Source organism: Ornithodoros turicata, chromosome 4 (genome assembly GCF_037126465.1).
Source record: "Ornithodoros turicata isolate Travis chromosome 4, ASM3712646v1, whole genome shotgun sequence".
Taxonomy (NCBI): Eukaryota; Metazoa; Arthropoda; class Arachnida; order Ixodida; family Argasidae; genus Ornithodoros; species Ornithodoros turicata.
In genome coordinates, this window is record NC_088204.1 from 81,723,388 (window position 1) to 81,749,002 (window position 25,615).

Consider the following 25,615-nt stretch of genomic DNA (forward strand, 5'->3'; position numbering starts at 1 on the left):
CGTGGACAGATGGAGAGAGGACAGTAGGAAGGAGAGGGAGGGTTAATGTGCGTCCTGGGCCGACTTCAAGGGGAACCGTGCCGACATTCGTCTGAAAAAAAAAGTCTTCGGAAAACCCGGGGAAAACCTCAGACAGCGCATCCGGTGACAGGATTCGAACCCGTGTCACCCTCCCAGTCTCGTGGTGGAAAAGCGATCAATCTTAATCTTAATCTTAACCTTAATCTTAATCTTAATCTTAATCTTAACCTTAATCTTAACCTTAATCTTAATTTGAGGCTTTGTTTGTATCTGTCCCTTCTATGTTGTTCCAGCCTCAGAACATCAGTTTCTCTCTTGTTAACCACTATGCCACGGGAGCTGGTAAGAAAGCGCGTGACTCGTTTTTATTATATACGTTACCACCGCGAAGTAACTGTGGCCATGAGCCTTATCTACAGACGAGAAGGAGTGGGAGTCAGTACGTGTTCTTCTGGGCTAGTAACATCCGTCCGGAAAGACTGCTAGACAAAAGAAAAAAAAAAAGAAAACGTCAGACAGACAGTCGGTGCTACGATGCGATCACACACCGTTCGGCGTGATTTTAATAATAAGGTAGTGTGGAAGATGGATATCATTGACGACAAAGTGTCAGTGGGTTATATGTTTGCGAGTTTCAGCACCGATTACAGATCATGAAACTGACCTTTAACTAGAGCACACGCAGTTGTGGAGATTCCTGCCGTGCTCAATGACTGTAAATAAAGGTAAGTACACTTTTACTGCTGACGTCCGACCGGCGTTCGGTCCCTTTGGCAAATTTCTTTGAACATCGCGGCTCCGATATGATAATAGAGAGCTTTAGAGGCGATGGCGTTGGTGATTCTGCGCACTGCGTGAAGCTCTCTTTCTGTTATGGGCGTGCGCAGAACCATAAACTCTATCCCTTGCGTACGCAAAGACGATAGCGTACGATGTACTAAAACTTAGACCAAATAAGGGCTTGACGCAAATCGTTGCGCATAACGAGCGAATTCAGCGAGTCGGCCAAGCGCTCATGTCATGAGCAAAGACGTCCTCAGCAAGAAGTGGTATGCCACAAATTATTCAATAAAGTCTTTATGAAGTCCTCATTCTGGAGGAACAGATGAGGAGTATGCAAGCGAGCTGGTGGGCATTCGATGAAGGCAACATTTCCTTGATGATTCTGCTTGCGGTGATGACGACGACGATGATGATGATGATGATTATGGCGATAGGAGCAAAAAAATGGAGATGTGAGCCCGCTCACTGCGGGACAAGCTACTCCAGACATAGTATAGAAAAAAGAAAGAAAAAGGAAACAACGTCCAAAAAGACGAGAGCGCTGTGAAAGAGTGTGCGCTGTGCGCACCCTGACGATGAATCACAGGCCATTCGCCCAGCACTTTCACGACGTCAAAGGGTCGGCTATCGAGACGTTCAAGCGATCTCTGACGTTGCGAACGTCCAGATCGAAACCGCGCACATTCGAGAAGAATATGTTCCGAATCTTCACTCACACAACACGTTCAACACAACGACCAAGGATGGGCACACATCTTGAACAGAAGGGCGTTGGCCAATGGGACATTGAGTCGGAGTCTGCTTGAGGCTTTTATCTCAAAACAAGTAATTAAATGATGCAAAGCTACCCCCTTTGTTAAGGCTTTGGAGCGTATGAGCGAAACTCTCCTCTAACGAGGAAAAACTGCTACCAAGAAAAAAAAATATATATATATATATATGAAAACGCACAAACACGGCTGCCTACCTTTGGTGAAGTTGTTTATAGAGTTGAAACGGTTGGTTTATCTCATTACGGTATATACGGGGTGTTTTACGAAGGTCCCCTGGCTGAATAATTCGTCAACAGGTGGCGCCATCGAAGAACTTTCTCTTTGATAAACACCCTTGGGACATCGATCATGAACTGAGTAGTGAGCGATTCATTCGCATACGGTCACTAATTAAATAAACAGTCTGGCTTTTAAATTTTATAAGTTCGCACGCTTACGGAACCTGTTTTAAGTATAGGGAACTTCAGCGGAAAATATTATAAGAAAGAAACCGCGTCGACACTTAGTGATTTTTCGAGTAATTAATCGGTTCCGGTTTACATCTTTCATGCGCGAACCACTGCACCAATGCGCTCTTTGGGTCAACTATCCGACTGTCAATTTCGTGCTCATCCGCCTGCATGGTTCACGCACGGGGGCGACGGAAGATTAGGAAGCGTGATCTGATTTGATCTAATCTGATGTGATCTGTCACGAGATGCGGATGTGACGACAGTGCTCCTTTGGAGTTCCGGTCGAATATGAGGTTTCTCAGCTAAGCGAGCAAGAGCACACCATGGCCGAGCAAGTTCATCCGAAGCAACCAATGAAGGCTTGAACCAATGAAACTCACGAATCTTCTCCGAATCGACCGGAGTAACCCGCCACAGGGAACCTGCAGAACTTGAAGCGACGTATATACGCTTCAGAATATACATATATTTACCACCGCGTTGCGCCATAGTATTAATTCAATTCGTCTCTTCAATAGGACGCCCTTACGCAGCGGAGGATTTCGCATGGTTTCCGTTTCATGAACTTTAGTAGAATATGTAGTTGCGCTGCATGCATTTTTCAGAGAATTCGCAACAAAGTAGCGGCTGAACATGAGAGAACTTCAGTTCTCTCATGTTCAACAGTTGCCGCTTGCGTCGATCCCCTCGTATGTTTGTGTTATGTATGAGTGAGACAAATGTTAGAGTGAAAGGGGGATGGATGAGTGAGAGAGTGTGGTTGATTTGTCCCTTCAGATGGACGCGCCCTTGGAAGTCGCGGGAGAGGTGTGTTAGCTTAGATCAATTGGTAGAGTCCTGGAAGGGTAATCCAGAAGATGTGGGCTCGAGTCCTACAGCCTGGCTATCCTTTTCAGCGATTTCCATCTTTCAAGGTAGCTGCTGTTTACAAGACTAGGCGGGAGCGTCTCCGAGCACTGCATTGAGTTTGTTTCAAAGAATGACCGAGTGCGAAGGTGTGTTTATGGAATGCGTAAACGGACGAGTAAAGATGCAATAAATAAATGAATAACTCGGAAGTTATTGGATATTTTTGTTCAATCGGCCGTTATTACGTAATTTTTTTCCACGTCATCTACCCACAAGAAGTTACCTATTTAGTTATTTGATAGCAATTTATATTATTCCATTATCTGTGTTTGTTCATTATCTATTATTCCATTACCTACGCTAATTCGTCGTCCATTCTTCTTTCATCCATACTAGTTCATTATCAATTATTCCATTATCTAGGCTAATTCGTTACCTATTCTATTATATATCTACGCTAGTTCCTTATATGTTGTTCCACTACATATTCTAATCCATCGTGCAATTATGCCCGTAAGTCCCAGCTTTGTAGCACCTTCTGTATGTACCCGTACGTCTCTGCATCTTCAACGCTGATAAGATAATTTGAATCGTTAGTGCGCCGCCTTCGACTAGACGGCCCTTTCAGCCGTGCCCCGTTGTTCAAGATGGGAAAGGTAAACTCGCCGAGCTGCATGCCTCAAGTGTGCGGATGAAGTGGAAAACACTGAACACACATTAATTAACTGCTCCAGATACAGTGTGCAACGTAATGACCTCAGAGCCGCCTTGGAAAGACTGGACCACTGGACCAGAGAGGACCACAAGTCCTGTAGACTTAGTAAAGCTGCTTTAATGACATTTCTTGTGGACATTGCAGCGGCTCTAACTTTTTAGGCTTACTGATTTTTATTTTCGAGTGTTTCGGAGTAGGTGGCGCCTGTGTTTTCCAGGAGCCTCCATCTCCATATTTTTCTTTCTTAAAGGTACTGTAAAGTAGCAGACAAGCAGGATATGCTGGCGACGTGGCTTGAGACTTTGTTGCTTGTAAATCCCATATGCGGAACCATACGACCGACAACGCTCTCTAAATATTTTTAATTTATCATTAAAAATCCGGCATTGTGCGCCGGCATTGTGCGGCGACGCCTGGTGTCGAACGACCCCCTGTGCAGTTGGCAACAGTGTCGAATATGTATTATGTATGCAGCACTATTTTGTCGCGTTTTGTTCTTTTGGTGGCTATATTATTTCGTATCATATTTCAATAGGAATGCAGAGACCCCTTTTTAGTGTGTTTTTTGAGAAATAAAATCAAAAAGAAACGCAGCGCTGTTCGGATGTCGGGCCCAGTGTTATACGCATGCAACATGGTTGCCGCCGTATGCGGCTGAGAGTATGGATCCCTTCCGAATACTAATACAGTGTTGCCCGTAATCTTTAGTTTTAATTTTCTAATTAACTGCACCACCGATTGGAATGAAATTTGCACCGTTTTTGTACTGATGGCTTGGACTATCGAATAGCCACGCTAAATGAAATTCTGCCTCTGCTGCTTTACAGTACCTTTAACTCCGACTCCAACTCCAACGTCTGAGAAAAACACGTGTCCCAATCCCGAGGGGTCAAATCGCTCTCGACGTATAGTATTTGCGATTCGCGTGGCCTTGTGCAAGTATGCATGAGAAAGGAGATGTGACAGTCCGATCACGCTCGCAGTGGCTCGAACTCGAATGCTGTTCTGCGTGCAGCGGCGAATATGGATCTTCCCCGTCCAAAGTCAACAACATTCGATGCCCTCCTCTTGCGAATCGCATGGTTGGTTTTTGCCACGTCCATCTGCGTATACGAGCGCTCCGAGAACGAAGCTGAATTTTTTTTGTCCGTTATTGCTGTTCTACGGCAAGACGGTGTCATGTATTCCCAAAAAAATTGCGGCGACATAAGGGCATTGCATTTGTCATTTTACAAACGCGACACTCGGCCCTTTTGGGAAGCACACACATGGCGTCAATGAAAACTATGCTGGTAGCGACAAACTAAAAGTTTGCATTATTATTAGCTAAAACGAAAGTATTTATGAAGCATGCACTGGCACCAGGGCGTAACATTTCGTAAAGCAGACGATACAACGTTGTAATGTTGCACTTGAGAGATGTATTTTTTCGGAGCTGGGCGACAAGGATTTTTCGGACGTACCGTATAGTGGTGCCATTCCCAGGTTACAAATGGGCGGAGTTGAAATACGCATGTACACCATTTTCACCTTGTTTTCCGACATACACATAGCACGACGAACTGATTCACTTTACCGCAACACAGCTGTTTCGCGACCTAAAGCTCCAAATTATTAGATGCGCACCTCAAAGGGCTAACATGAAATCTGATCTTGTACCGACTGGACAACCGCAACTTTGACCTCGTAAAAGTGCTGGGTCCACCCGACGAGATGGATGCTGCCTTGTCAGCGCTTGTGACATTTATACAGAGGTGTGCCGTGTGATTGACTGTGCGCTACATTAACTGATGTTTTGGTATCTGGCCGATAGTCATCGGGACATCATCGGGAACATCAACATCAAAGCCTTGAATTATTATTATTATTATTCTCTTTACCGCCATGGGGCGGTCCCACTCGTACTTGTCTGCTTGGTTGGTGGCCTCAATTCTTAAAGTTCCTTGATGTTATTGCGTTTTTTATTGTTTTTTTTTACGACCACGACAATAAAGTTATGCCTCGTCCCCGACATAGGGTACAGATCGCAGCGGAAATGTGCACCTGCTTTCGCTGACGTCCACATCAAACAACTTCGGGTGCCGTCGTCGATAATTCCTGCCGCATTTCTTCCGGCAGAGGGCGTATCGAGAGGGCAGGATGTCTGGTGCACTTCCGTTATCGGGAAAGGCCAGGTTTCGGTTTCCTGTAGTACGGGACGAACGGGTGCGCTCTGTCATTTACGTAAGTGCGCAGTGCTCCGGGATGCCTCTGCGACAGATATGTGGCAATCCATTCCTACACCGCAGCGTCTCGATCTCTACTGCGGGAGGCAGCGATCGAGGGAGGAGGAGGTACTGACATGGCGCTGTTCAATTAAGAAGGTGCGGGCGAGCGAGAGAGAGACAACGATGATGATGATGATCGTGGCCTCGTCCTGACCAATAGCGCTTTATCACGATCATTATTTCGCGGAAGGAATTCGCTTGTCGTCTGCTATCTTAACAGAAGACAAATTGGCTTCATATTCCGCGCCACCACGCGTGGTACATGTCTTCATGGGATCACCTTTCAGATCCTGATCTTTGGGAGCCCGTACTCGCTTCGGTGCCATTAAAGGAGCAATGAGCATTTAACGTGGCTCGAAACCCTGCCTCATCTGTCAAGCTGTCCACCGGGAATCACCATGCAAAATATTTCCGCTTTGCGGTGGTGGTGGTGGTGGTGGTGGTGATAGGGCTTGCCGTTGTCGGCCTCACGTATGTGGGCAACGTCACGACTGACGCCCTGGGGGAATGTGCTTTGCGGTGTATTATAGCTACGCAATCGAATTTCCAAGAACAGTCGGAGAAAGCAGGCACGGACAAGATGCTCGGGTGACGAGAGCCTTTTCATTTTTTTTTTTCTCTCAGCTCACGCGCCGCTTATACATGCTGGAGCTGTGCCGCTGTACGTCACGGATCACGTGCCGGGGATCATGTTACGTCACGGCGTCCTCTCGTTCTGCGATGCGCTCTTTTCACGAGGAGAGGGTTTCTGAAAGGTGTGTGTGGGGGGGGGGGTGCGGAACAGAGGCCTCGCGCACGCTCTGTAGGTCACCTGCGTTCATCGTTCTTTCGCAGGAACTCGTTTCATTCGTTGCAGAACACGCCGCAGCGAAAAACGAAAAAAAAAAAAAGATTCGGGGTCACCTTAGGGCTCCTTTAATATTGTAAATTATCATTTCTCTCCACAGCCTTCACGGACGGACCAACACGACTGCGAACGCTGGTAGACCCTATAGAGCTATCGTTCTAATGAAAACATTCTTCTATATCCTCGTGTTGTTCGAGGAATGAAAGAGCAACGCTCATGGACCTCAAGTCGTTACCTCACAGGGGGAGGGGACGTACGAAGATGTCATAACCACTGACTTGTAACTATACGGGCATGCTACACATGATGCATTGCTGTTGGAAACGGGAAAACGCCAGCTTAAGATCAGCTTCCCTGTGTGCATTTTTAGCGCACAGTATGTTTTTAGTTAGAAAGACATAGAGCGACAACGAAACAGACGCAAGGAGAAGAAGTACATAGGACAAGCGCTAATTTGCATGTTTATTACAAAAAAAACCTACAAGTTGGCGCTCGTCCTATGTACTTCTTCTGCTCGCGTCTGTTTCGTTGTCGCGCTAAGTCTTTTTGTCATGTGTATCACACCAAATCGCAGAGCACTCACGCTCAGTGTTTCATCGAGCCCCCTCCCCCTACACCCGCCTACCCCCCCCCCCCCAAATTTGCAGGAGACCTCCCTAAAATTTTGTGAGATTGTACAATATTTCGTCAAAAGCATGTAAAGACACCCCCCTGGAGAGCCCCCCCCCCCCCCCCCGAGGGTGAAATTCTGTGTAAACCACTGCTCACGCTACAGTACAAGTCTTGCTTTTACTATACCTAGTACTGGTAGTTGTACTGAAACGGTAGTTGTACTGAAACGGTAGGTATACTGAAACGGTAGTTGTACTGAAACGGTAGTTGTACTGAAACGGTGACACGGAGCGTCACCGTGTCCTGATCACCGTGCGGAGTCCTTAAAACCAAGTTAAAAAGGACTCTTCCCTCTACGTGCAAGGATTTGAGAGCACATATGAGACTGGCATGAGACGCGCTCCAAGTGACGGCTTTTCATTATCTGGAAAATATTCTCCCGAGACGGTTACGAAAAGAAATCTATATATTACGAAGCATTAAAGATAAAGTAGTCGGGCAAACAGCAAGCCCTCTGTGTATGTATTCTCCATACGGCTAACTATATTCGGCTGTCTATGAGTTTCGTCGTTTCTCGCGTACTTCTAGGTACCTACTAGGTACCTACTAGGTACTACTAGGTTCTCTTCGTGCTACTAGGTACCTTATGGACGCTTTTCTCGCACCGAGACAAACATTTTTGTTCGTCCTTACATGGAGTGACGTGGACTGTACCGGCACATAAAGACCAGCCAAACACATCTGCTGCCATTCAAACAGCGGTGTACACGGACTTGCGCATCTGCTGCACACACGCCATTGAACTCGGAGATTTCTACATGTGCATACGTAATATGTTTCCACGAGCCAATATATACGCGACGACCTGGACTAACGAGACATCTCCTCCTTCGTGCAAATCGAAGGAACAGCAAGACGGATAAAGTCAATAAAGCGCTGCTTGTTTGGATGGTGCGTGTATATGAGGAAGTTATCTCTATCGTTCGGTGGTACGCAAATATGTTGACCGGGGTGCCTTTCATGATGCTCAACATGTTGAAGTTGAAGAAGGAAGTGGAATGAACGCTGAGCCAAGGATCGTTTAGCACGTGCGGTGAAAGGTGATGGCGAATAGGCCTTTTTATGGGAAAAGTACCGCCATCCCTTGATCTTGCCGCCATCCAGGGACTTTACCTGTATTGTTGACTCTATGAGATGAGCCACAGAAGATTGTGTACTCATCTTCCTAAGCTTTCCTTTCCAGGGCTTTCCAGGGACTTTACCTTTTTAGAAAAGCAAGCGTCACCTGTGGCACGCAAAGGGCTCATGGGAACTTATAGCGCATTAGAGCATTACGAGACGGCCAGAGGCGGAGGTAGAAGAAGAACAACATTATTCCCGGTGTGCGCAGCAGCGGCGTCAACCGAGGTAAACCATAACCGAAGCAGACGACAGAGCAGTGTCCCTCAAAGCTCCCATGCTGCTTTGCGCCGTGCGCTTGGTGGCGCGAGCATCTTTTGAAAATCGTCGTAGTCTCTCGCGCGTGTTTTCGTTCAGCACAACTCCCAAAGACGAAGCCAAGTTTTTAGGATGGTTGAGTGAGAATAAATGTTCGCCACGTACGTCAGTGCGAGTCAGCCACGGTATTTGCGCACAAAAGTTGAGTCTGTTGATGAGCAGGCAGTTCAACGGTTACTCGACGCCTTCAACGGCTCGAGGCATAATTCTGGCGCATGCGCACAAACCATTTGCAAAGTGGTCCATTTCAGTTCCCTGCCCGTTGCATCCCAGTCCATCCCGAATAAACACGCCCGTGTGTCTGCTTCGAGAACGGACGACACATGAGTTGTTTGCCAGTGTCGACAGCGAAATACCAGAACGATACTCGAAGGACGAATAAATGCGGGAACACCGACTGTAATTACTTTCTGAAAGGGACGCACGCGAGATAGGAACTTTAATTTCAACCTAGAGAGGCATTAAGCAACCTCGCAAGAAGGGTTTTCGAGAACTGGTAAAAAATACGACGTAATGCGCAATTAACCCGTTTTAATGACAGAGGGCGCTGAGGCGAAGTGGTGTACCTTTTGAAGGAAGTGCGACAGAAGCAGTGTTGTACCCGTTACCGAAATATGGTATCGCGATACCGATACTCGTTACTTGAGTAAAAAGTATCGAAATACCGATAACGATACTTCTTTTTTAAAGTAACGAATACCGCTACCGTTACTAAAAAAAAGTAACGCGATACTTTGCCCGATACTTTTATTTGAAACACGAAGATGATGCAACATAGAAATACTGTATCGCTTACGTAAACAGTTTTGCAGTAAAAAGACAGTAGACTTTTATCAATAGCTCGTTCTGGAACTCGTCTTCTGCCATCCTTTCAGGCCGTGGTCTCTCCGGCAGTTGGCAGAGACCAGTATGACAATTACGTTAGTGTCAGGCCCACACACCCTGGAGTCCGATTACCAAGGAATCCTATCCGAAGTTAACAATACCACAGTATATGTGAGCGTGACTCAGTGCGACACGGCAGCTAAGCAGTGGAATCCAGAGCGTACTGTCAATGACTTGACCTCTGTTCGTTGACCTCAAGTCTTTTGTTGTGGTTATTTTATCCAGTTTCTAAGAAGAGCAGTGAACATGTGTTTGGTATAGTAATTCTATAATTCCGGTTACGGAGCACTTGGACATGTCCACAGGCTTCTTGTCGAGGGCTAGGCGGACCATTGACAATGAACAAGAGTGAGAAATGTCGTCGGTGAAGAAAGGGTGGGGCACTAAAAAGTATCGGTATCGGTAACGATACGGAGATCGCGTTACCATAAATTTGTAACGGAAATACTCTTCCGATACCAATTTTAAAAAGTATCGCGATACGCACTCCGATACCGAAAAAGTATCGATTACAGTAACGGCGTTACTTGTAACGGCGATATGTACAACACTGGACAGAAGCCATAAGTCGGTCTTTCTTTCTTTTTTAATTCTTGTTAACGCAATCGAAGGAGCCCTTATGACTTCTCCTCTCCATCTCCTACTCCTCATAGTGTGGTTAAATTAAAAGGGAAAGTACACCCTGGAGATCTGGGCGTACGGACGGGCGCGTGGATGGGCAGAATTTAAATACATTGCAATAAAAATAGTATTTGAAATTGATGTATTTAAATACAGACTCCATAAATGTATTTATAATTATATTTAAATACTAATTCTTCTGTATTTATTTTTGTAAGTACTCCCAAATACGCTACACTGACTGCATTTGACCTTTCGGTAAGAAGGGCAAAGTAGACTTTGGAGAGCCGCGCAGATTTATACCCTGTTTAAACCGTTTTAGATGTCCAGTTTTTCACTGTTGTTGCGGACGACGGTCGGGACTGCCTGACCTCCTTGTTATACGAAGCACCATCGTCAAATTTAATAGGAGCCTTTCTTGGTCGGCTCCTGTGGAGAGGTGTTCTCCTTCGCGAATTTATGCTTCTACGGCCGAACAGAAGATACCTAGAATAGGCGGTCCTCGAGATACTTCTCATATTAAAATCGCCACGATAAAAGCAAATAAATGCTATTGTTACTTGCTGATTTGTTGTTGTGATCATTATTATTTCTGTAATTCCAGTTGACATCTTCCTCACAGTATTTATGCTAGTAGTTATGGTGCTTAAATACTGTATTTCTATATTTTATATAAATACTCATATTGAAAAGTATTTATGCAGAATATTAAAATACCACTTTCAACAAAGTATTTTGTATTTATAGTTAAATACTCAAACAATGTATTTATGCCCATCCGTGGGACGGGGCGGTCAGGGTAGGATATTCCAGTACTTGCTGCAAGTCTAGGGATACGGCAATGAAAAGCAAAAGAAAAACGGAAACCAGGGCGAACAGAAGGCCTGGTGGAATCACACGTAAAAACGAAGATTTAGCCCGTTCAAGTTCATTAAATCTTACGTATTTGTTACTACCGCTCAGAAAAATCGAAGGGTTGAAATAGTAGTATAGGACAAATAGAACGCTGCTTCGGAAAATGAAAACGCCCCAGTTGGGGGGGGGGGGGGGGGTACTTCCAAGTAGAAGTATATTCCCGAAAGATATTGGGAAGTCGCGATGATATAGAAAGGAAAATGGTGAGGCGTACGTTACAGCTGGCGTTGCAAAAACGTCGTCCTCGTGAGTTCTCCGGCAGCATGGTTCGAGTTGGTGGAAAATTTGATTCACTTAGGCTGCGCCTAGCGTAGAACTTCCACGTCAGTACGCGTATACTGTTCATACAGTTTTCACACAAAAAAATACCAATTAAGTTTAACACAGTTCCATCGGAGCACTTCGTGTTCGAGTGCATTGAGGAGGACACCAAGTTTTTAGAGCTTAGCTATATATATAGGGACATTATAGTGAAGAACAGTGGAACTCATCACGTCACTTGATATTTTCGCTCTGTCACTTTATCTTTTCGTACACTGCTGCAAAATTTCACTCTATCGTTACATTTTCATGTCTCGCTCGGACACATTTTAACGTTCCTCCGTTTCTACGATCACAAGCGGTCACAGAGTACTCCGGAGTTACTCCGGTTGCTGCGCACTGTCACTGTGTCGTGGAGTATGCGGATATATCCACATTTATGTAGCTATACCACCTCCATATTCTTCTTGACGTCCGTCCGTCCGTCCGATACAGTGCCAACGAACATAGCACCTCTGCTGCACAAGTTTGCCAGCTCGACAGGCGGCTTTCTCGGAAGGTGTTCACATTTGTCATCCGAAAACCGTTATTTACGTGCACTCCATTTGACTCCTTCCCCGATTTCAGACTTGGCCAGTTCTTTGGCGTTTAATTGAGCGTCTCTCGGGCAACTCGGAGAGGGTAGGCAAACGAATCATCGTATAGGGGTTGATGGTCATCATTAGACGGCTATCGGCTCGCTGACTTGATGGGATTCGAACATGAATTCCTCGCGGTCCAGTCCACCGCATGTCGCGTTACGCTGTGCTGCTGTTCGTATTAGCGGGCATGACTGGTTCTTCTAGAGCTAGAACACGGTAATTTGCGTAGCTTCCGGAACGACAAGTTTGGTTAGGGTAGTTAGAGAGGCAATCAGGCCTTATCGCAGAGCTAGCAGGCGGTCGGTGGGTCTGGTTTCGTTTCAGGATAACGCAAAGAGTGAAGGGTTCTTGGGTATTGCCTGTGGCGTCGTGCAAACCGGGGGGGGGGGGGGGGGAGGCTGTGGGTGTATAGTTCTGGTAAACTTTCGAGCATCGGCGACGTTGGCTGAGAGATTACGGCGTCCGTTCGTTGGTGTTAAGGCATAAGCTCATGGAGCGTTTTTCCGACGTCTTCAGGACGCTCGCGCGCTCGGCGTGCGCGTGACCTCGGGAAAACCTTTTTTTTTTCAGCGCGTGCGGAGGGTGCACGCCGGAAACTATCGACTGCAGATATTCGCGCGCGTTCTCCGAGAAGTACACAGACTGATGGCTGCCGTGCGGGAGGCAAGGTTACGTATGAGTAGCTCGCCTACATTTTTGGGACGTTATCCACGACACTAAATTTACTTGCGCATGTTAATGATATCTGGAATGAATAAACGCAGGAACCACAGGAAAGAAGAGCATCGGCATGCTCTAACAGACATTTGTGGTCGACGAATACAGCAACAGTGGCGCGCGTCACTTGCTCCGTACTCGTCCCATGTGTTTCGGGTGATCGCCTCGCGGGCGTTTCTTCGCCGCGTGTGCAAGGTCATGGCGTACGCGCGACGCTTTGACGCTGGGAAAACGTACCCTTCCGTTTCCGCGTTTAGTTCCAAAGTCACGCTATGACTGGGAGGTGAGGATTGCGAATCCTAACACCGTCTGGGCTGTCTGACGTTCACCCTGGTTTTTCTGGCGGACTTTCCAGACCACTGTCGGCACAGTTGACCCTGAAGTCAGCCCAGGACGCATTCTATCACATTATTTTCTCCCGTTTCTTCCCGCTGGCCTGTGCACGTCCGTACGACGCTCACTGTTGCTTCCACTAGCCACTTCGTAGCCACCGTTGCTTCGCGGTGCTAATAAGAGATCAGAAAGAAATGTTGCGACGAATTGAAACGAGTGCAAACGAGTAACGGATGCGAACTGCTGAAGTTCCTTTTGTGTAAAAGCTTTTAGCCCATAATTGCGGACAACACGACGGGTGCGTGGGCGACGACGATGTGTCGCTCCATTGGCGCAAGCTTCAGTTCTATCGACGCAGTCCTGGAGTGAGGCCATGAGTTGAGGAACTCCCCAGCACATTCGGCTCCCTATACCAGCTCACGTGGCGTAGTGGTTACACTGTAAACTGGAAAACACCCTTATGGGTGTAAATGGCTTGTCCTATAACTGACACCTCTTTTTACACCGTACATGGTCTGGGACACCCTTTTTAGAGGGTGTATTCCGTGTAAATCACCCCTGGAAAGGGCGCTTTTCTTTGAAAATGCCCTCTTTTGCACCCTTTAAACACCCTTTTAGGAGGGTGTAAGATCGTTAAACACCCTCCTAAAAAGGTGTATAAAGGGTGCAAAAGACGGCATTTTCAAGGAAAAGCACCCTTTCAAAGGGCGTTTTACACGGGATACACCCTCTAAAAAGGGTGTTCCAGACCATACGGTGTAAAAAGAGGAGTCAATTATAGGACAAGCGATTTACACCCATAAGGGTGTTTTTCAGTTTACAGTGTAGGATGATCGGCTTCCAGGCAGAGACTTGGGACATGAAGCGGGTTCGATTCCCGGCACCCGCTGTGTTGTCTTTCTAGACGAATATTGGCAGAGTTCCCCCTGAAGTCAGCCACCGTACCACACCCTGTCCCGCACTTCTTCCTGCTGGCTTCTCTCCACGTGTCCACGTTTGTGCGCCGCTCACAGCTATAGTTGCTTCGCGGCGCTAATACGGAAATAAATAAACATTGGGCCACATCCTGCAATCGAGCCAATCAGCACTCCTGTATTCTACACGTTGTTGGAATGGCTGGAAAAGTATGTTCCCATTTAAAAAGAACAAAAGGTCAGTGTTTTTGAGACTTAACACGCACAATAAGTCAGATGTCCTGAATCACCAACGTACATATTCTCAAGCAGCTTTGGTATTCCCCTTCGTCTGCACTCCAAGAAATAAGACTGTCCTCTAACACCCTTCTAGGGTGTACCGGATGTCGCACGTATGACACCCCTATCAGTGTACTAGTACACCACGGCACAAGGGTGTACCAGTACACCCCGACCCGGAGTGTACTAGTACACCATGTCATAGAGTGTCCTACACCACGGCAAAGTAAAGAGTGTGGTACTACACGCTTGCGTTGGGAGTGTGTGTGTACGCTAGCGTCAGAAATAATGGCATATATGGCTTCTGCAACGTTTACGATATTTCGTTACTTTGCAGTTCTCACCTTTTATTCAGCATAAAGATGATAGACTACCTTCATATTCTTCACGAGAGATTTCTACAACTCTTCTAAATCGAAAGTGGCTGGTTTGCCCTCGGTGTCTTGATTCACCTACCTTTCAGAGATGAAACAATAAAGGATGCACATACGTATGAAACGCTCGAGTAATAATTCATGAGAGACCTGAACTTTCTTACTCGAAGCTCCTTGCAGCTCTTTTTTGCTCTTTCTATGAAGGAGGAACGTATAACATGAGAGAAATATTTAAGTTAGCCGAGTTTCTCGCTTATCTTTCTTCAAGACTACAATGTCTGCGGCCGGGAATGTCGCACGCGCCATTTATTCCCCCCTTTGTGAGAAAGGGGCAGATTAAATATATGAAAACTAGAGATTATAAAGCTTTTACGTCGGGTCCGCATAAATTTCGTCAAGTTAAGCGGAAGATATGCGTGCAGGCGAAATTGAGGTTGGCGCTCGTGCGGAAGGAATGGAGAGAGTCAGGATTAATAAACTGGCCCGTTTTTCCTTGGGGATTATAGCAGCGTAGAGGAGATGGTCTTCCTCCACACAAGTCCTGACTGGCGGTAATGAAATGTTCCAGCGGGCAGATGTTCCTGGCCTCACCAGCTCCCGTGGCTGGCCATGTCAAGTCGAGACTGGGAGGTACCCGGGTACGAATCCCGGTGCCGGCTGTGCTGTCTGGGGGTTTTCCTAGTTTTTCCTCAGACGCCTTCAGACATATGTCGGCACAGTTCCCTTAGAAGTCGGCCCAGGACTTACATTTCGTCGGACCAGGACGCCCACATCTGGAGGCTGCAGCAGCAGGAAGGAAAGTCCCCCGGAGTTCTCCTTGCCTCCTCCTATACGCTTCATCTTTGAAGAAGATGAGGACGCTAAATCTGCCTCAGCCAAAAACGAAAAAAAAAAAACTATGAAGAGACTTTCTCTACTCCTTTAGTAGCGACACGTCCCAAACTGTTAATTATTTGTAACTAGGGCAGGTCTTCAAGGAGGCGTTCCCGGACCCGTAACTATGGTAACCATAGAAGAAGCCCAGCAGAAGCAATGTAAGGAGGAGAGAGACGGGGAATTTTCTTTGTAGAGAGTTTCTCGAGACAACAATTAAAAGGGGATTCCGTTCTTGTTCGGGCCTATAATTAGCGTGTCACAAATTGGTGGAAAGTTAGTGCACACCATGCGACGATACGAGATGGAAACAATGCACAATGATACTATTCTTAACCTATAATATATATATTTGCGGAGTGTCTGTTAAAGATGCAAAACTACCGACAAATTTACTACCATTAGCATCGATAGCTATTTCAAAACTATCGATTGTTGACTATCTTTAGTACTACTCATAATTTTACGATAATTGACTATCGATACTACTGTTCTTGTTTCTCTTTACTATCACTATAGTCGAGTTCAACTAAAGAAGGAAAAGAAATCTCCTCTGTCAGCCCTCAAAATATTACTACACCGCAGCTAGGATGGCTGGACGCAGAGAGGCCACGCTCTCTCCCTGCGCCAGATAATGTAATCCATCATACTCACTCTGCTTCCGTATTGGCTGTTAAGACTGGCCGCATGACACTACGCTGCAGCAGAAAGTGCGCTCTCCTATACTGATGGCGCATGGTGGCGCTGCAGTACTTCTCCAGGCGCGCTATTGCGTCATGGTGGCGCTGCAGTATTCCTCCTGGCGCGCTATTGCGTCATGGTGGCGCTGCAGTATTCCTCCAGGCGCGCTATTGCGTCATGGTGGCGCTGCAGTATTCCTCCAGGCGCGCTATTGCGTCATGGTGGCGCTGCAGTATTCCTCCTGGCGCGCTATTGCGTCATGGTGGCGCTGCAGTATTCCTCCAGGCGCGCTATTGCGTCTGCTTATCTCCAACGCCGTACGTATAGTTGACGGACTAGATTTCCAAGGGTGGTTCTCATGCACTTCTTGTGCTCCATTGCTCCCGTTCGTTTCTGATATCTGCTGTTTCCGGGCTCCGGGGGGAGCCTCGCATTTCCTTCGTTATCTGCCGCTCTGGCCAGCCGCTCGGCGAACGCCGCGGCGCGCCGTTCAGAAAACGTCCCATTCGGTTGAGAAGGAAGAGACTGCAAGCGACCTCGCTTTGTCGAGTGGCTCCAACCTGCTTTGCTCTGTTTTTGCGTTGTCTCCTCCAAAGGGCGCAAGGTCAGCGGCATGGACGGAGCTCACTCGGCTCGCGTCCACGGACCACAAGTCATGTACAGGTAATATAGGAGTAGAGAGGCCCAGGAGAGCAGAAGCGATACCCTCGGGCAAACAGACTCCAAACCAGCTACGAGCGTTGTGTATGACACCAAGGAAAAATGATGCTCAGTGCCACGGATTGCCGAATTATTTTTCCGAACAAAATTAAAATGCGTGTGATGTCAGAAATGGAAGATCACACGTGGCATTTTTATTTCATTATTGGTGGTTCGTGGCTGTCGACAAGTATGGTTTTGCTGAGACGTCCTATTACGTTTCTTCATCGTGTTTCTTCGTGTTTTCCTTCTATTTCTTAATGTCAATCGAAATGTTTGCCTAAACTGACGCTTAATTTTTCAACCGGGTTCCGATATCCTCGGCCTGTACGGTGCAATCTCAAATACTCTGTGGCGGGGCTCTACTAGAGTTCCTCTGACAGTCATTAGAGACGCAACCTACCCGAAAGACGTTGTAAAGCCAGCCTTCAAAGCCTCAATACGACAGCTGCGAATCTCTTTACTGCCCATTTCGAAAACCGCGACCGGCCAAAATCGCGTCACAGATACGACGAAGCAATTTCATCGCGATTGTTGAAATGGTTCTGGCCATCACAATGTGCTTTCTCGACCACAAAACATTACATGCAGTTCGCGCAAGAGAGAGCTTTATAAACAAAAGCAAGAGGGACAGTATAGTAGAAGAGTCGTCGCAGTTGTCGACTGCGCGGAAAGCGTTTTTTGCTTACAGATCGAGTCATATGTCTTTCTCTATTGCGTTGGCTGTAGCTGATAGGCAACGTTATGATCATCAAAGGGGAATATAGGTGTCGCCAGACTTGTACGTATTTGGAGTATTGTATTTAAAATACTGTATTTTAAATACAATTTGCAGTATTTTGGTACTCTACTCAATACTTTTTGTTTTGTGTATTTGTACTCTATTTAAAATATATTTTATGGTATTTTCTACTCAATACTCTAATTACATATTTTGGATCTCCCTCTCAAACTTTGTGTCTCCTCTTTCCATTATCTTGCTTGTTCAGTGGAAATTTCTTGAGTCCCTCGGACTTGGCCCGGACATTGGCCCTTCTTGGAGATCTCCATTTAGAGATCTTGCCCCGTGTGTACTAATCCTTGGCGAGTGAGGGTTCTATTATGTGTGCCCTGACGCGGTGACGCCGAATGCTGACCTCGCCGAGCAGGGACCTGCTAGAAGTTTGCTTTGTTCTGGGTCACATACACTTAGCGGATTTATGTGGTGTCTCTTTGTCACCTTTTTGGGACTCGTGTTTAGATGACTCCTGTCACATAGCGGCAGCAATCGTAGTGCGCGGGGTTTAGGTGATTCATGTCACATAGCGGCGACTTGCCGCATTGACCAGTGCCCGGTGACTTTTTTGCGTTCAAGGATAAATAGTATCTTTATTGTATTTCAAATAGTTTTTCAAGTACTTTGTACTCTATCTTAATTCCTTTTATTTTAATGTACTTATACTCTATCTTAATTACATTCTAACGTTAGTATTTATTATCTTATCTTAAATACATTTTTGAGTATCTTGTACATGTCTGGGTGTCGCCTAGTATGGGGGTGCGGCACCCTTATGTGCCGACTTTTCTTTCTGTGCCTGTTTTGCAGGTATTTTAAGGGGAGTGTTGCAAGATCTATGGACACGCTGAATGCGCGATGTGTCCCATGTGTGCCCCCAGCGAATCCGACATTTTACTCTCACTTGGTCGAAACTTTTGACCTACATATTGAACTCCATTATCATCTCTGTTCTTCTCCGGACATCATCTCTGTTTTTCATCATCTCATCGTCTGTTTGAACTTTCTGTGTGTAGGTGTACTGGCGCAGCCAGTTCGACTTCGTCGAAACTCACATTCCCTTTTTTTTTTTTTATCACATCACATCTATGGATGAGGATGTTTCCGGAAAATAGTTGATGAAACGTCAGTACTTGAGGTACGAAGAACTCAACTCCTCGATCTGCGATGCGCTCGGTTCACGGGGAGAGGATTTTTGAAAGGTGTGCGGTAGAGCCCTGCACCATCCGCGGATGGAAGCGCATATCCGCAAGATATTTGCGGATTCTGATGAAAATTTAGCACTTTCTGCGGTGTGCGGATCGGATGTGGATGTAAACTGTTGTGTATGCTGCGGATGCGGATCGGATCGGATGCGGATAACGTACGCGCGGATGAGGATCGGATGCGGATGCCAAAAATCTCATCCGCACAGGATTCTAGTGTGCGGAACAGAGGCCTCGCGCGCTCTCTGTAGATCACCTGCGCTCGCAAGAACTCATTTTATTCGTTGCAGAACAATCTGCAGCGAAAAACGAAACAAAAAAAGAGGAGCGGGTCACCTCAGTTCTCCTTTGAGTGGCGTAGCCCGACATCCTACAAGGTGATAGCACGCCTTTAGTAAGTTGGCAGAACTAGCTTTAAGTTCTAAAACCTAAATATTTCGTGAAATATACTTGTCCATTATTTACTACTATATCAGTACGGTATCCGACCGATTCTATAAGACCTTCAATCTTTTGCGTTCTTTTTATTCGACCGGAAAACCGTGTTCCGTGTCCCAGCGCGCGGTTGCTTAAATCTCAACTGCCCCCAACATTATTTTTTTTTTTTAAATTGCGAGACTTCCTTACACTGTTTGAGCCCCACTTCCAATCTGGCCTACCGGAAGAGTCGACCTTCTGGGACCATCAGGTGCTACTGCATTAGACCAGCAGGAGAGAGAGGGTTTATAGTCTATCGTTGAGCTGAACCTACTCACAGCGAAGGGAGAGGAGGTTCCTGGTCGATATTGCATTCCTCGCCGCCTTTCGTGAAAGAGTAAATGGAATTTTATTAAAGTCCTTCCAGACACGCGTCGTCTTTGTATCCGCTTAGAATCGTAGCTTTACTCGCGCCTCCTATACAACAAAATTGTCACCTTCGTGAGATGTTGCGAAAACCTCTTTAAATATTCGTGGATAAGGGACACTATAGAGTAGGCGATGCCTGGTTTGAAGATGGGAAAAGCTTGTTTTTAGTGATGATGATAGTGATGACAGTGAGATAAGAAGGGACTATAAAGGAGGGGATGAAACTCTACGAGCAGAGTTCTCCGCTGCTGGCAGCATATGGTCGGCGGTGAGCCCCATACCGGTTTCCCTTCCGGCAGCTAAGGCGTCGGCATCACTGTAAACTGAAAAACACCCTTATGGGTGTAAATGGCTTGTCCTATAACTGACACCTCTTTTTACACCATATGGTCTTAGAACACCCTTTTCAGAGGGTGTATTCTGTGTAAGACACCCTTTGAAAGGGTGCTTTTCCTCGAAAATGCCTTCTTTTGCACCCTTTAAACACCCTTTTAGGAGGGTGTTTAACAACTTTACACCCTCCTAGAAGGGTGTTTAAAGGGTGCAAAAGAAAGCATTTTCAAGGAAAAGCACCCTTTCAAGGGGTGTCTTACAAAGCATACACCCTCTGAAAAGGGTGGTCTGAGACCATATGGTGTAAAAAGAGGTGTCAGTTATAGGACAAGCCATTTACACCCATAAGGGTGTTTTTCAGTTTACAGTGCACCGTGAAGTGCACGAATTGAAATAGAAGTGCGCGAGTGCTATGTACCCATATCGGCAAATAAATGTGTTATCACGCTATATTACGTCCAGTGACAATATATATAAGGGAACCAGCTATAGGGAGAGGGATCCGTGGGGTCATGTCCTTCGCTGCTGCCCTCCGACCCAGCTGCAGAGACCGCGCATGGAGCACCTTCCGGGTTTTCACATTAGGAATGGGGTCATAAAAGCGACACTTACAGGCGAAGAATTTTTCCGGTTTATTTAAGAAGAGTTCTATTCCATTCACAGTTTGGCCAAGACAATTGTCACGGGACCGAACCTTCTACACTCGAAAAAAAAAAAAAAAAAGATACCCTTTGCGATTCCCAAGGTGTACACAAATGAAGAGTACAAAACAGAATTGAAGTTTCCCAAGTACCCAAACAAAGGCGCGAAGCACATCGACACAGAACGTCGGTGCATGGACCGGGCTGGTGGAACCGGTGGCATCCCCATTTTTTTCTTTCTTTCAATCAATCAATCAATCAGAACCGGTGGCGGCGGTAAGCAGAACGTCGGCAGCATTGGCGTCACAGGCGCACAGGTCTAACTTTGGAGGACAGGAGGATGGTTGTTTCAACAATATCACGCAACTTCTGGGACAGGGTTTGGGACGTCTTTCCATAGTAAAGAAGAGGATGAGGAGGAGGAGGAAATATACATATGATTATTTAAAAAAAAAAAAGAAACTGTATATGGGTGACGCCTACGAAGGGTCTGCTACTCTACTTCTTGAACGCGTCTCAATGACGGTCGTAACTAAATAAACGGGAGAGAGAAGCTAAATAAACTCGCATGCAGAGGTGAACGTATGGCTGTTATTCTATGTGGAGGGCATTTCAAAAGCATCGAATACCATCCATTAACACAAAATGTGGTCACGACACGGAGGTCTTGAAAGAAACAGGCGAACAATACGCGGCAGACGACAATGTTTACTTATCTTTTCGTGATAAAGGCATATCTAGGTGGCGCTGCCCTCTCTAGGAGGGACGACAGAGTCCCGAGATAACAAGGCGACCCAGGACCGAAACTATGTTTTTCGTTATCTGTGCTGACACGTTCAGGAACGGCATACAATGCAGCAACCACCACTTCCAAAAACAACGCATCATCTAGAAGAATTAAATCTTTCGTTAATTAATGAATAATTTTTATCTCCGGCCGAAACAACGATCCAATTAGCGCTCGCCGAGTCATTACGAGCTTAAATAATTTCGCTCGTCTTTCGCCACACATCGCTTTCGAACGAACGCTTTACTTTTTTTTTTCGTTTTTTTTTCTTTTTTTGTTTTTGCTCCGGGCGTTTTCATTTCGGAAGCTCAAAGGCCCGACAACACAGCGACTGTGACCAAATATTTTCTCAGTTTCGTTCTTCGCGAATTGACGAAGGACAGAATAAACTTTTATCTTAATTCAGTTAGCATTTGGCTTAAATAGGCTCGTTGACATAGTTATTTGGAGTTTCTAATAAGTAGAGTCACTACTAATAACGAGACAAGGAGTCATTATTCCTTTAAAGATGTACAATGCAAAGTCAGCTGCTTAAGCCAATTGAAACAGAGTCAGTTAAAAAAGAGGGAGAGAGAGAGAGAGCCAATTTACTTGTCTCCCTCCCTCTCTCTTTTTAAACTCCGTGTTAGCAGTTAGGAAGATCGCCTTCCACACCGGGACTGGAAGGTGACGTGGGTTTCGAATACCAGCACCCGGCAGGCTATGCTGTCTGAAGTTTTCCCTGTGTTTCCCGACAGACTTTCCTGACGAATGTCGGCACAGTTCCCCGTGAAGTCGGCCAAGGACGCACACTAACTCCCCTGTCTCCCACCCCTCTTCCTGCTGTTCTCTCTCTTTATACTTGCCTATTTCTGCATGCCGCTCATTGCCACACTTATTTCGCCGCGCTAACATGTTACGAAAAAAAAAAAAAAAGACGAAGACACGAAACAAGGAAAACGACAGAAATCACAGCAACGAAGGCTCCTGTGTTTATCAAGCAGCAAGAGCTAACTTAATTTAATGAGAGGAAACAAGGCTTGACTTTGGGAGAGCCTGCTTCGTATCAAGGTTCCACACGGGTGGATCGTCTTTGTTGCCAAACTCTTCTGACTTTCATTCGCGGGTTTGTCAAGATACGCGTCAGAGGCCCTTTGTTGTCGGAGGGTACGTTCTCGATATATTTATTTATTTCTATGCGCTGAGAGGGGCAACGGAGTCTCAAACGCATACTCGAAACAACAACTGTCACATGATTCCTAATGCTGTTAGCACCAGGGTTGCCACCAGGCCGGTTATTTGCTCGCTCTGCCGGTTGCCGGTAGGGAGGTGATACCGGCCGGTATTTGTCGCCCAAGACCTTTCATAAGGGCTTTTACGGGGTTTTCTCTTCAACATTCCACTACAGCTTGAATAAATCTGGAGCATAGATCCAACTCCGCAGTCACCAGTTCCTTCCTTAGTTATTCATTATTATTATTATTATTACACACAGGAACATATGCTTCCTCGTATTATCTTGAGTGCTCTCTCTCTCGTTTTCTGTGTGTTCTCTTCCACCCCTCACCCACTTCCCTTTCCCGCGAGCCTTTTCTCCTTTTCTCCTCTATTCCATTTCCTCTCCCTCAGCCGGTATTTTTCACTACGAAAGGTGACAACCCTAGTTAGCACCAATCACCACCGTATAGATTGCGAGTCACGCTGATGGGATGATCTATACGAACAATTTTCTTTCGCATAAGCGCCTTTCTTCGAAGTAAAGGACGCACCGCGTCCATCCGGGATATCCACAGCTACACCCAATATCAGTAGGAACCATCACGCGATAGATATGGCGTAGGCGTGGAAAAGCTAGGCAAGACTGAGGCGAGAGTGAAACGTGGAAAGCCAAAGCGACGAATTGAAATTGGAATTGGAAAAGAAAGAAAAAAACATGGAGATGTTAGTCCCGACCCAGTCGGAACTGGCTACTCCAAAACGCGTTTGTGGATGGAAAAATAGAGCCAGAAAAAAAAGAGGGAAACAAACAAACAGGAAAGAGGGTGAAGTAGGGGAAAGCATAAAGGAAAACGGGGAAAAGGAAAGGGGGAAAAGGAAAGGGAGAGACGTTAGGCACGACGGAGAAACGACAGAAACGACGAGGTGGATTGTTTCTATACTGAGTTTCTCCAAAAATACCAAGTTTTTTTTTTACAGTGGAAGGCAACGAGCTGGAGAAAAAGGCCCGGTTTGAGAGGATGATCACCTCAAACCAGGAGGTTGTACGAAACTCGGACTCTGCTGCTCTTGAAATGTAAGTGCAAGCTAGAAAAGTAAAATGTAACATAAACTGTAATGTTTTCGGCAAGGTTCGATATAACTTAATCCAGGCATCAACAACTGACCCACCGATACCTGTGCAACGATGGTGATGTCGAAATACCTTAATACACAAGTCAGCTGTGTATTATTCAGTGATGGCCAGTAGTTAACTACATGTAGTTAAACTACTAGTTAAACTACCTGATTGTAGTTAAAAAGTAGTTATCAACTACTTGGAGAAATGTAGTCTGCAACTACTAGTTAAACTACTATTTCGAGTAGTTAACTACAGTAGTTAGGTTACTGCAGGCACCAACTACTTCCGATTTTTACCTCGAGCTACTTGTTTGATGAGAACGGAGGTGCAGAGCAATTGTGCCGTGCATGTCTACTTAATCTTCACTTTTATCACTGCTTGTAATTCATATTTAGGTGTCTAAGAACGCTATAGAATGGGATTGGTGTTGATGAACAGCGTTAAGTAGTTATAGATGTAGTTAAACTACATTGCAGTAGTTAAAGAAGTAGTTTTAACTACCTCCCCTGAAAAGTAGTTGAACTACTAGTTAAACTACTCAATTGCAAAGTAGTTAGTATTTATAGTTAAACTACTGTAGAAGTAGTTAGTGGCCATCACTGGTATTACTCAACGACATTTAGCAACCGATAACACTGCACGTACCTCCCCGCAAACTATATAGAAGAATATCTGCATGCAAATCCCGTTGGCGGACGTGCAAAAAATAGATGTGACATCCGCGTGTTCTAGAGATCGCGACACGGCTCCTGGTCTCATTATTTGTCATTATGCTGTAGAAGCGCCATTACTCAGGCTTAATATGCAAATACTCACTCGTTTTTTCTATACGTGGCATAACGTAAAATGTCGCAAGAACTGGCAACAACTCTCACTGGAATGCAAATTATTTCTAATCTATTTGCCAGACGATTCCAAGGAACGACGTACAAAGGAAAATGATTCATTTACAAATGGGAAATCATGTATATCGCCTAAAGAAATAAATGTCACGATCCAACGGGAGGATCGTTCGCTCACAAATGCGACGGGCAACCCATAACGAGTAGGGGCCCAGTAAAACGTGGCTGTCCCACATGGGAGCTCACTTTATTGTCTGAACGGCAGATAAAGTAAAGGCAGACCCGCATACGACTCTCAATATTTTTCTTTCATATCGAATCCAATCCAATCCGGGTAAATCTGGCGTGAGACGCACGTTACGTGATTGCTTCTCAGACCCTGATTTCGTTTCGAAAATCGTTTATTTAAACAAATACGACAACACACTTACGTGCCCATACCCAACGGCTAGTATCGAGGACAAACGAATATTATGTATAAAGTTAGAGAGCAGCAACATGTTTTCCAGTTACCCTTATACTGTACACTTACTCTGTTGCTATGGTAGCAGAAGATCGCTTCCTTCGATGTGGCTGCTCATTGTTCATGTGGGACTGTATGTGGAGAAATGCGCACGGACCTGGTATGGGGACAACAACAATAAATGAAGGAGAAACTGCACTCAAACTTCGGGGAATTCGATCGTCGTGTCCTTCACCTTTCGGAGGGATGTTGCAAAGGTATTCTCTGATTTCAAAGAAACACATGTCCCGCACGTACAACAAAATAGGATCTCTTTGTCGCTGCAGTTTGCAACAGCCTTCAGATTATGTTCCGGAGTGCGGTCCCATTCGCCGCTGCTGCTGCATAAAGTTTAATA

At 45.8% G+C, this 25,615-nt stretch overlaps 1 protein-coding gene and 1 long non-coding RNA gene across 2 annotated transcripts in view; one reads left to right on the forward strand and one right to left on the reverse strand.

The window, feature by feature from the left end:
• Positions 1-25,615, reverse strand: part of LOC135392123 (uncharacterized) — a 163,905-nt gene that overhangs the window by 31,435 nt on the left and 106,855 nt on the right. The gene's annotated exons all lie outside the window — the stretch shown is intronic.
• The window catches only part of LOC135392122 (allatostatin-A receptor-like), a 141,731-nt gene continuing 116,653 nt past the window's right edge, over positions 538-25,615 (forward strand). Inside the window, exon 1 of the transcript XR_010422165.1 lies at positions 538-746. The gene's annotated coding sequence lies outside the window, so the exon portion shown is untranslated. The remainder of the gene's footprint in view (positions 747-25,615) is intronic.